Here is a 12,059-nt window from a genome sequence, read left to right on the forward strand (position 1 = left end):
AGAAGCAAGAACGAGATTCACACTGCTGAATTACAGAGCCCACATCATGGTTATAGACAGAAGAACTAAATTAGGACTCACTCTATGTATGAAACAGAGGCTGCCCCAGGGCAAGTAGAATCTTGTGAGTGACCCAGGATAGAGGGAGCTCATCCCCTACTTTGTGGCAATAGTAAATTTTCATGAATGTAAACTTAAGAAAAAAAATTGATGAGCAAGTAGGTAAATGCAAGCCAGGATGCAGACTGTGACAAAGTAACATCTCTACATTACAAATTAACCAGCTACCTGGAGCAAATGGTAGAGACATTGATTTAAGTAATTTTGAATAGCACCATTTTGATTGGAGGTTGTAATGTTAGAGACAGACAGATGGTGCTGATTATTCTATGGGTCCATTTGCTTTCCATGACGGTACATGTTAGGATTTCCTAAGCTATTTTAAATCTCTATGAGACTTCAATGAATAAATAGATATTTAGATCCTGGCCCTCTGTCTAACCTTTGTGTATGAATCCAAATCCGTGTCTATATCTGGATATAGCTGCATTTGTGTCTCGGCATATATATATATATAGAGAGAGAGACTCATCTAGACTCAGGTAAGCAGATAAGTAGATGGATTTTGGGCAGGCAAATATGTACATAGAGAGACCATCTGTCCATCCACATTGGATCAATGCACACAATATGCATTCCCACACTCTGCTCCACCAAGGCCTGGCACTCAGTGGAAACAGGTACATGGGACAGCCATCTTGGCTTCTAAACACTGTTCTTCAATAAATAAGACAGGGCTCCTGGAAGAAGTGGTTGGACAACTGGCCCAGGCAGGGAAAGCACAGATATGCCTGCAGCTTCCCGCAGACTTAGAAAGTACAAAGTGTTCATGAGACGAGGAGGTGTGTGAAAGCTGCAGAGGCCACCGTGAAATTGTTGCAGACACCAGAAATGGGAACACTGGAGGAACAAAACCAACAGGGATGTCCCTGGGTTATATCCCAAAGAATATAGCCCTTTGGAGACCTCATGGGGATAAAGAAATAAGCAAATACATTAAAAAATAACATTTAATAAAACAGAAAAATTGGCTCTTTCTCAGAGATGAATTTTGATTATTGCATATAAAAAGAATTAGGGGTATAGAAGTCACCACTAGAGGGAGGAATTACATGTTAAAACTCCTGCATCCCCTGGGCTTGGTGCTTGAGCCTGTGATTCCAGCTGCTCAGGAGGCTAGGGCTGGAGGGTCTCAAGTTCAAGGTCAGCCTGGGTAATTTGAGACCCTGCCTTAAAAATAAAATGATTATGAAGATAATATAATAACAATAAAAATCGTGATGAAGGTGGTGGAATGTCTGGGGATGTGGCTCAGTGGTAGGGTGCTTACTTACTATGCGTGAGGCCTCAGGTTCAATCCCTAGCACTGCACACATGTGTGCACACACACAGTGTTTTTGCTGCATCCAATTTATGTATATGGGTGCTAAACTTGGTAGGTGGAAGTTTAAGGAGAAACAAGACATTTGCATAGCCTCAATGTATTTCCCCTGAGGCAGAGTTTATTTTATAAGGAGGTGCAAGGGAGAGCTTCTGTGTCTTCTGTCTGCTCCCCATCCAGTGAGCACACAAGACAGACATCTGTAAAACAGGAAGGGAGCCCTCACCAGACATGAGATCTCTGGCACTGTGATCTCAAACTTTTCAGCCTTCACAATAAGAACTAAAAATGCATGTTGTTTCAGCCACACAGCATCCGGTATTCTGTTATAGCATCCCAAACTAAGATGAGCTTACAGCACCGCTAGCTCAGATCTCACGTTGAGTGAGCATTTTTCCTCCATTTGGAAATTCACTCAAGAATAAGGAATCACAGATGTTGAATAGGAAACATGGCTATTATCATTGTTATGTGCTGAGTTATGTCTCCCTCAAATAATTCACATGTTGAAGTCATATCTCCCAGCACCTCAGAATGTGACTCTATTTGGAGTTAGAATCTTTAAAGATGTAATGAGGTAAAAATGAGGTTTGGTGGGTGAATCCTCATCCAATGTGGCCAGGGTCTTTGTCAGAGGAGAAAATGTGCACACAAACATGTAGAGGAGACAGGCCAGGTGAAGGCACAGGACAGGTGAACATGGCTATTTACAAGCCACAGAGAGACCCAGAAAGCCATCCTGCAAACACCATGACCTGAAATTTCCACAAGAAAGTAAATCCTTGCTATTGAAACCAATTATGGCAGCCTTCAGACACTAAGACAAGTGTATCCTCTTCTTTTTTTTTTTTTTTTAGAGAAACAAACTGGCCAAGTTTCATTTATTCTTGACATCACACCTGTACAACTCACACACACAACAGGAAGCATAACTTGGTTTTACAACAACATCAGGCTGTGCTTCCAATTATAATACAGCAAGAGCAAGATCTCTGGGAAATGTACATTTATACACTTGACATAAGTTAAAGATGACCACACTATGATCTATGATAGCAAAAGCGTGATTTAAATTCTATCACTAGACCACTTCTTTTGGGTTCATAATAAAAATGAACCCAATCATTTAAAAATGGCCATTGTGGGAACAGGCCAGTATATAAAATATTTGGCACGTAAAACTTAACCCTTTACCTGTTTTTGCAGAGCTGGGGATAAACCCAAGGTCTGGGGCTTGTTGAGCACTTTTCCACTGACCATGTACCTTCTTAAAATTAATCTTCCAACTTTGAACCTTTGTTATTGAATTGTTATATGGATGTACATTATGGTACAAGAAACAAATGTGCCATAGGCTGTATTTTAGCAACCCAGCTAATTAAAAAAATGTTCATAATGTGTAACATTATTTTTTATTAAAATAAAATAGATAAATCTTTTCTTATGACAATGTATTAGGTTGCTTCCAAGTCATCCCCCCACACACAAAAGAAAAAAAAATCAGTCTGAGACTCACGTAAGTGTTTAATTGAAACCTATATTTGTAGTTCCTAAAATGCTGATCCACAGACCACTGTCTTCTTACACACATATACCAGTGAGAACAAAAGGTGGAGAGAGTCACTGCCATCCCTGTGAAGGGAACGGTACCTTCTCCAACATTCCTTGAAAATACACATTTGACAAATCCTCACACCTCAGCACAGGTGGCAATGTAATAAATACACTAGCTGGTTCTGTTTTCCCCACTACTAGTGAATGTCCACAAACTACCTGTTATAGGCTCTCTCTTTTTTGGACTTCTCCAATGCTTTGTCCATGGTTTTCTCATTTTCCCCCCGACACTTGGGACAGTACCACTTGCCCTTTGGTTTATGATTGAGTCCCACGCATGAGAAGTGGAACCATTCGATGGGGCACTCGTCATTGTCGCAACCTATCATTTCTCCATAGGAGACCTGATTGCACAGACAGTACGTGGGTTCATTTGGATCGATGGGAAGGTCTGCAGGGGATGCTTCTCTCTCTGCTTTGGCCTTAGAGCGGTTTTTCTTCTTCGAGGTCTTTGCTTTCTTCTCCTTGGGTGTTCCTGAGGTGATGTCATCATGGTCATGATTATTGGATGCATTTTCTCGATTCTCATTGTTGCGCTGCCTCCGGGAACGTTTGTTATTTGGCTTTTCTGCCTGCGTGATTGTCTCATTCTTTGACTTATCTTGGCCAGCTTTGCCACTGTTGCCAGTGGTGTCATTGATTTCCTGATGTGTTTCAAAGAGTTCCACATGACTATCCACTTGTCTGGTCCGGTTCTTCACCAGCTCCACCATCTGACTCACAATCTGAATCTTCTCATCGCCCAGTTCCTGGCTCCGAATCAGGGCTCTCTGGATGCAGTGTAACACTCGGTGTTTCTGGGCACCATCTGTCTCTCGTTTAAATTTCTTGTAATATTCGTCCAATTCCTTCAGGATTTCAAGCACAGGCTGTCAAGGAGGTTAGACTTGCAACAAGTTTTAAAGGAAAGGCTTGGTTTAGTGTCCTGGGGCTCTGGCGACACCTCAACAACCACGGCCGGCTCGCTGCAGGGACAGATGCAGGAGGGCAGGGTGGCACTAGGCGGTGTAGGGCGCGCGTTATGCGGAGGGCGGCGCGGTAAGCTCTACCATCAGGCGTAGACAACAGCTTTCCTGGGTGACACAGACAGAATCCCAGAACTCGCGGCCCTAAGACCCCAAACCCGCCGTCCCTGCCTCTCGCTTCAGGTTCCTGAGACCCCTGGGTCGGGCAGGCTCGTCGGGTCTCGGGCACCATCCTCAAAGCCGGATCCCCAGGAACACACTCCTCATCACTCGCGATTCTGGGTCACGCGCGCCGCACCCTCGGCTCAGCAGAGGCAGCGCGAGCCACAGGGACTGGGCGGACGTCCAGACCCAGCGCCAAGGAGCCGGCGGCAGCCATTGCACCGTGCCCGGAAGTCGTGTATCCTCTTCTTGATGAAAGGCCAGCCTCCCCATTTATTATGATTTAGATATGAGGTGTCTTTCAGAACCTCAGATGTAAGACAATGTAAGAATTTTCAGAGGTGAAATGATTAGATTATGAGACGTGTGACCTAATCAGTGGATTAATTCCATGATGTGGATTAATTGGGTTTTGACCGCATGGGGACAGGGTGTGGCTGGAGGAGGTGAGTCACTGGGGTCTACCTTTGGGGTTTATATTTTGTTCTTGGTTAGAAGAGTTTTCAGTACTTCCTGGCTGCCATGTCCTGAGCTGCTTTTTTCTAGCATTCCCTTTTGCCATGATGTTCTGCCATACCTTCACCCCAAAGTGCTGCATTCGGCTGAGCACAGACTGAACCTTTGAAACTGAGAGCCAAAATAAACTTTCCCTCCTCTACATTGCCCTTGACCGGCCCTTTGGTCACTCTGGTGCAAGGCTGACTGACATATCGGCCTTGAAATTCAGCAGGACTCAGTCCTCAGAAGCCCAGTGAGCAAATGGAAGGAGTAAAAAACTTTTCTAGTTTTCTAGAGCCCAAAGGAGAAAGGTAGAGAGATGTCCTCTGTCTTCCTCTTTTTTTTTTCTCCCCATTCAAGTAGCATGCATTGTACTTCTCAGGAAATACGGTTAACTTCACATTTTCACATACACTGAGTATACCTGGCTTCTCAGAGCAGCACCTCCTGAGATGATATGGAACCTTCCTGACCAAGAGATTTGAATCCCAGTCCCTCCTGGCAGTCCCTCCTGTGGGCAACAGCTGAGGGAAGGAGAAGGGGCTAAGGTATAAAGGAAGACACTCGAGAAGGAAGACATAGGCTGTCTTGTACATAAGCCAGTTTCAGGTGACACTTGACTCATTTTTCTTCAATTTACACACCTTACCTTCCTTCTGTGCACCTTGCAGGTACAAAAATAAGCCATCTCCTCTGAGACTTGTGTGTGCTTTCTTCTTTGCCTCTCAAATAGGCAATGTCCACATTTTGATTCAATTCATTATCGAGTGCTAATGACTGGTGGCCAAATGGATGCCATTGCATTTGAGTAAACGTGCACTGATATGAGATCATGCATCCCAGGGGTCTTCTCTAATTGTCCTTGTGGGAGTCACAAGGAAGCCTATTTGGAGCATTCTAAAGCTTAGCAAATGTCCCCAGAATGGCCTTCAGGGACACATATCGACCCCCACCGGGGTCAAGTGACTGGAGACTCCTTGCACAGAGGTTCATTGTCACAGTAACAGACAAGGGCGGGGTCATCACCGAACTTTGGGGGCAGAAGGGCTGAATCAATTGGCAGTGAAATGAGAACGAGCCCTGGTGGGGACAAAGCGGGTTCCATGGAAATGACTCCCTAATTGTTAATCAATTGCAAACAACTTCCTGGTCCTTCACTAAGGATGGGCTGCAGGTCCTGCCTGAGCCTGGGCAGCCGTCGGCCATTTCACTCAAGCCAGCAAGGGCTTCTGAACCAAGTTCACGTCCTCCGATAGGGGAAGACAATTCCCAGGAAAGAGCAAAACTCGGAAGATGCGGGCACTCAGGTCTGCTTCATCCAAGAAATCTCTCTCTTCCTGAACCAGGGGAGATGGAGCAGGCTAAATGACCCCAGAAACATGGCTCCCCACAGCCAAGCATCCCCGGAAAGAGGAGCTCTAGGTGCCACCAAAATGAGCACAGTCTGCAAGATGGCAGTATGCAAGGCACAATTGCTGCAGCTAGAGGCCAAGACACAGTGCCAGCAAGAGCCAAGCCACCTCGTGAGGACATCAAGTCTCCTCGTGGCTTCCAAGAGGTGCTGGAGAACAGATGGCCTGAGCCGTAAAGGGGGGTACCCTCAGAGGCCCAGATGCCACCATCCTGTCCTAAGAGGCTCCTGCTCCCTAACCTGTCTCCCTCTGCTCAGGAGGTTGCTGTGGTCCATAATTAATGTTCAACATGTGTCCTTGTTGGCGTCACTGTCACTGAGAGCAAAGGGCACACACCCAGCAGCATCTCTGCTCCAGTTGGCTGTGGAAGAGGCTCCACCTGATGAGGCTGCACAGCTTCTAAACCCTCAAGTTGGAAATTTCCAGGTCAAGTGAAATCCTCAAGTTTTAATCTTGAGAATGAATTGGCTGGATCCAGAGATGTTGGATGAACCAAATAAGCACCTTAGCTGGGCACACCCTGCAGGCTGCACCTGCACCACGTCACCTGGGTGGGGCAGGCATGGGGTCTCAGAGCTCAGGGAGGCAGCAGATGTGTCCTTCTCCTACCACTGTGCTAACTGAACACCAGGCACTGTGACAGACCCCCAGAGACAGTGCCCTGCCCCATCACAGAAGAGGACACAGAGGCTCCAGGGGAAAGATGAACTTGCCTTGTCCTCACAGCCTGTCAGAGACACATCAGGGACCCAAGGCTAGTGTCCTCAGGATCCACAGACAGTGTTCTGAGCTGCTGTTCCCCGTGCCTTCTGCTCTCCTCCATCACACATTTCCAACCATCTCCCTGCTCAAAGGCAGTGGCCAGCCACTGCGGCAACTAGACCAGATGCCTCCATCCAGTTCTGCCCATCTCCACGCAGGAGTGTGGGCTCCCCAACATGGCTCCCTCAGCCTTCAGCATGAGGAAAGCCAGGGAAGAAACAGCTGACCCTGCAACTACTGGCGCTCGCCATGCACTCACTCAGCATCCAGGAGAAGCCACTGGTCCTCCCAGGACATCTGGGTTTGTAGACATCCACATGTGGCCTACAGGGCTCACCTGTAAGTACCCAGTGAGCTGGCTGCAAGCCTCCCAGGGGATGTGGTGTGATAGCCCCCATCATCTCCTGTCCTCCTGTGGGAACTTACCAGGAAAGTGCTTTCAGGGGAAGATCGTACTCAGCTCATCCAAAGATGCGGTTAAATTTGGAAGGTACCAGGGCACTACCTCCCCCTCTCTGTCCTTCATGGAGATTCCAATACAATCTGTGATCATGAGCATCATAAGACTCAAGGTCCCCAATGCAGGTTTTCGTTCCCGAGCTCATGACAAGGGCAGGATGTCTGGGTGGTAGCCAGGGCTGCACTGGGGCACTAGGCTCTTCAGAGAGGCAGGATAAGCAGTGGAGATGGAATGGATTCTGAGACAGAGGTGCAGGTCCCGATGATGTTTCTGCCATGATGTGATTTGGGGGGTTAAATCATATGGATTTGGATTCCTGCTTTGGTTTGGATTTAAGGGATTTGACTGCTAAATTTCCACCTGCAGATTTCTTTTAAACTTCAGACTTTTTTTTTCTTCCAGTAAACCGTGCACATGATAAATAAATTTAAAGAGTACTTAAAATTTTCCAGCATGATTAAGCTCATGTGTGCGGGAGGGATAATAATGGACCATCTGTGTCCCTTCAACATAGATTCGGAAGCAGAACACAAACGTGAAGCACTCCTGCTTTGAATCCCATTTTCACACTTGAACCCATTTCTCAGGCTCCTCTGTCTGCTCACAGATGAGGAGATGCCACAGAACACATGTGTCAACCCAGCCCTTTTACATAGCGGTGCCATATGGTACATGGGATTCTGCAGCGTGCCATTCACATTGAACTGTGGAAGAGCTGGTCTCTGAGTCTGATTTCAGGGTCTGTATGAAACTTCTGCTCAAAAAAGAAAAGGTCTTATCTTCACCAGGTGGATGAAGGACGTGTGGTGACGGTGTTAGCAGATGAGATCCAGCAGGACCACTGAGGCCACCACCAGACACCTGGGCCACCTTCCTGGAGAACAGGAGTAATCCAGAGTGTCCACAATATCCTGTGGCCATGAGTCACATGAAGCAGGCTCTCTCCGCATTGTCTTTGTGGAGGTCATCCTCTGCACTGCAGGATGTCACGCAGCCTGGTGTCTTCACTGAAAGCCAGTAGCAACACCTCCACCCTCAACTGAGAAAGCAAAAATGTCTTCAGTCATTGCCTTGTGTCTCCTGGGTGCCTGTCACCCTATTGAGAATCACTGATTAAGGTTATCTAAGTTTATCAAACTGAAGATTTACAACTGAAGGAATTGTTAAAATCTGAAACCAGGGACCCCTATCCACACCTTGGGTCCCTCTTGTGATTTCCCATAACCAGCAATGCCGAACCACACGACTGATGGGCAGGAAGGAGGCAGCCCCGTCCACCAACCTTCTGTCAGCATCTCCTGAATGACATTCTGGAATTCACGCCTGTCCTTTCCTTAGATTCAGAAATTGGTTTATGCTTCCTGCCAGGAGACTGTGGGTCAGCCTGGCTCTCCTGTTTAATGTCTCAGTCAGTGAGGAAGATGGACTCGGGTCCCACCAGCATGAGATTCCCGAATCAAAATGACAGGATCAGGCAACACAAACAGTAACACTGCAAGAGCTCTGCGTCCTCCTGTGGGGACACTTCACCACCTCCAACCTGACCCCTCACCTAGGTGTTACTATGACTGCATTGGAGCCTGCTCTGATCTTGACATGGGGGTCACCATTGACCAAGGCTCCCCATGAAGGCTGCAGATCTTCATTTTTGTTTTCTTGCTCCTTTGCACTAGTTTTATGTTATTTTTGAGACCATGTCACTGACATATGATTGGCATATAAAAAATGTAATATAGAATGTATACATTGGTGGCTGTGGAAATAAGGTGCACACCCATAAAACTGCTGCTACAGTGTGGAGATCTGTGACAGTGACTGGGAGACAAGAGTCTGAGATTGGGGTCCCTGATGACTTTATGGCTGTGGCATGCTTGGTGCTGGGAAAGTTTCTGTGCAAAGGCACAGGATGCCCGGTTGCTATGGAGATGTCCTCCATGATAGAGTCTTATCATCCTCGAACTTATTTATTCTCAGGCAGGGCAGCTCCTGGGACTGAAGGAACTTCCTTGCTAAGATAGCCATAATGTAGACCAGCTCTGCTGCTCCTGAATCTACCTGTGAATTACTAACTTTAAACAATGGACTTTCTTGAGCTGCACAAGGCTCCTAACACTGCACAGTGCAACTCTAGGATGTAACTGGGAAAATAGCTGCATACTGTGGCTAACTCTGTAACTGTCATGAATACAAAGAATAATGCTTGCACAATCTTTAATCTGATTGAGGGACATAAATAATAAAGATTGCTGGTGTAATTCTTCAGACCTGCTTCTCCACTAGAGAGCAGTGCTCCACTGCACCCCAGCTGTTTTGTCTTCAAGACCTGAGTGTATTGACTCTTTATTTCTTCCAATCTCCCATTGTTCCTTGCTGGAACCTGTAGTTTGGCTTCACTGGTTACAGCACTACCAGCATAGCAATATCTGGAGCATACCCACCGCCCCCAAAATCCCTTTCCTGCCAGACTTCTGTATCTATTGTGATGAGGATATATGCTGGACCCTCTTACCACTTTTTCTAGTGCAGCCCCATGGTGCTTAGCTACAGAAGACTTTTCGAAAAATGCACCATCAGGCAGTTTTTTTTTTTTTAATGTGCAAACAGCATGGAGTGTACATGTGAGACAGATGCCCAGTCTCCAGGCAGAATAACCCAGTCTCCAGGCTTCTCCATTGTATACTGCATGTTGTCCACCACAGCCACTGGGCGACTCCAGATCAGATTCCCTCCTCCTTGTGGGACTGAGCCTCTGTAGCGCCATTCCTCCATCACACCTGCCCGCAGCTACTGGCGGCCACCTTTCCCTTCTATTTCTATGAGGTTGACTCTTCCAGGTCCCTCATGTAATGGGTATGATTTCCCCTTCATGCCAGGCTTACTTCCCTTTATCCACATTGTCACTGATGCTTGGTTGGATCCCGATGAATGAATTTCTAAAATATCACAAAACATACCAAATAGATTTGAGGTTGTTTTGAAATAATTGGGGGTTCTGGCCATTCAGATGCTCAGTCCCACAGGAAAACAGAGCTTTAGCCAGGGCTGGAGCCTGCATCCACCATGCAGGATGGGTTCTGCAGTTGTCCCGAGTTCCCTTCCATCTGACCCTGTCCACTGGTCTACACACCTGGTTCACGCTCCTGAATCTTGTGCTGAGCACCTTGCTGGGTTCACGTGCTCCCTCTCCTCCACCAGCTGGATAGCAGAAAAAGGAAGCTTGACCCTCAGCAATCTTTGCTGTGTGCAGGAAACCTCACCCAGAATCCAAACACAGGAGGTCTCCCTTTCAATGTCCACCTGTGCTCTGCAAGCACCAGGTGCGTGAGGCTGTCTCTGTGCACTGCCCTGTGTTTTGTCCTATAAGTGTTACACTCTAAACCCCCCTCACCATGATGGTCACTGATGTTTCTTGGGAGTCTAATGCTGAGTAGAGACTGGGAGAGCTGACTTATACACATTTTCCATTCACTGCAATCCTGAAAAGGTGACTTATTGACTCAATTTTACAAATGGGGAAACTGAGGCACAGAGATGTTAAGTAACAATGAAACTCTCATTGACCCCCGATCACTGTAGTAATGCCACGTGAGCCAGCACTGTCCTTAAGTTCATGCTGGGCAGGCAGTCTGAGCTTACTTCCCAAGGATGGGGACCCAGGGTGGACTGTCAAGGGGGTGCAATGGTCCTAGGGCGGGGAAAGCTCGGAGGCAGAGGCAGGGGGTGGAGGAGGTGGGAGGAGGGGTGGGGAGGGATGGGGGTTAACCCTCAGGTAACTTCTTGGCCATTATTAAGAAGAGGGAAACTTCCAAGAGATAAAGGAAGCCACTAGAAAGTTCAAGCAGGCGAGGACACCATCTGATGTGTGTTTGAAGAAGAGCATCCCTTCTGTTCCTCAGAGAGTATGCTGTAGGCTGTCCAGGGGGAAGCCACAGACCACTGCAGCCTCCTGGGGACCAGAAAGCTGGCCTGGCCTGGTCCTGGAGAGCTCAAGTACTGCTCTCCCTGCATTATATTAAAACAGTCTGCACCTGCCTCCACTCCCTCAGGCCTCCACTCCCTCAGGCCTCCACTCCCTCAGGCCTTCACTCCCTCAGGCCTCGCTCTCCCTCTGGCCTCCACTCCCTCAGGCATCCACTCTCTCAGGCCTTCACTCCCTCAGGCCTCCACTCCCTCAGGCCTCCACTTTCTCAGGCCTCCACTCCCTCAGGCCTCTGTCTCCCTCTGGACCTTGGTCCTGTTAGAGTATAGACGCGGGTGGTTCCAGCCCTGTCACTGTAGACCCTGAAGCTTGGAAAGAGTTGGTAACCAGGGAACAATTACTGAAGGGGATGCCATGGGTCTGAGCTAAGTGTGAACTTCAGCTGTGTTTTGAGGTGAATTTGATCCATTTTCTCCTTAATTAAAACCCTGGAGCCCCAGGTACAGAGCATCCAGATGCTCCTACCCTGGGTCTGCAGAAGGTGAGCATCATGGAGTCTGAGGATTCTGTGAACCTGGTCAGGAAGAATATTTGTATTTTTTTTTTTGGTACCTGGGATTGAATTCAGAGGCACTTGACCACTGAGCCACATCTCAAGCCCTATTTTGTATTTTATTTAGAGACAGAGTCTCACTGAGTTGCTTAGGACCTTGCTGTTGCTGAGGCTGGCTTTAAACTCTGAATCTTCTTGCCTCAGCCTCCTGAGCCACTGGGATGACAGGCATGTGCCACCATGCCCAGTGAAAACATTTGTATCTTGATTTTA

The 12,059-nt window shown here is 47.4% G+C and overlaps 1 pseudogene; it reads right to left on the minus strand.

Annotated features, from left to right (window-relative positions):
- Positions 1-2,947: 2,947 nt before the first annotated feature.
- Positions 2,948-4,184, minus strand: LOC101973423 (inhibitor of growth protein 1 pseudogene; annotated as a pseudogene).
- Between the last annotated feature and the right edge of the window lie 7,875 nt (positions 4,185-12,059).

Source organism: Ictidomys tridecemlineatus (genome assembly GCF_052094955.1).
Source record: "Ictidomys tridecemlineatus isolate mIctTri1 chromosome 1 unlocalized genomic scaffold, mIctTri1.hap1 SUPER_1_unloc_6, whole genome shotgun sequence".
Classification (NCBI taxonomy): Eukaryota; Metazoa; Chordata; class Mammalia; order Rodentia; family Sciuridae; genus Ictidomys; species Ictidomys tridecemlineatus.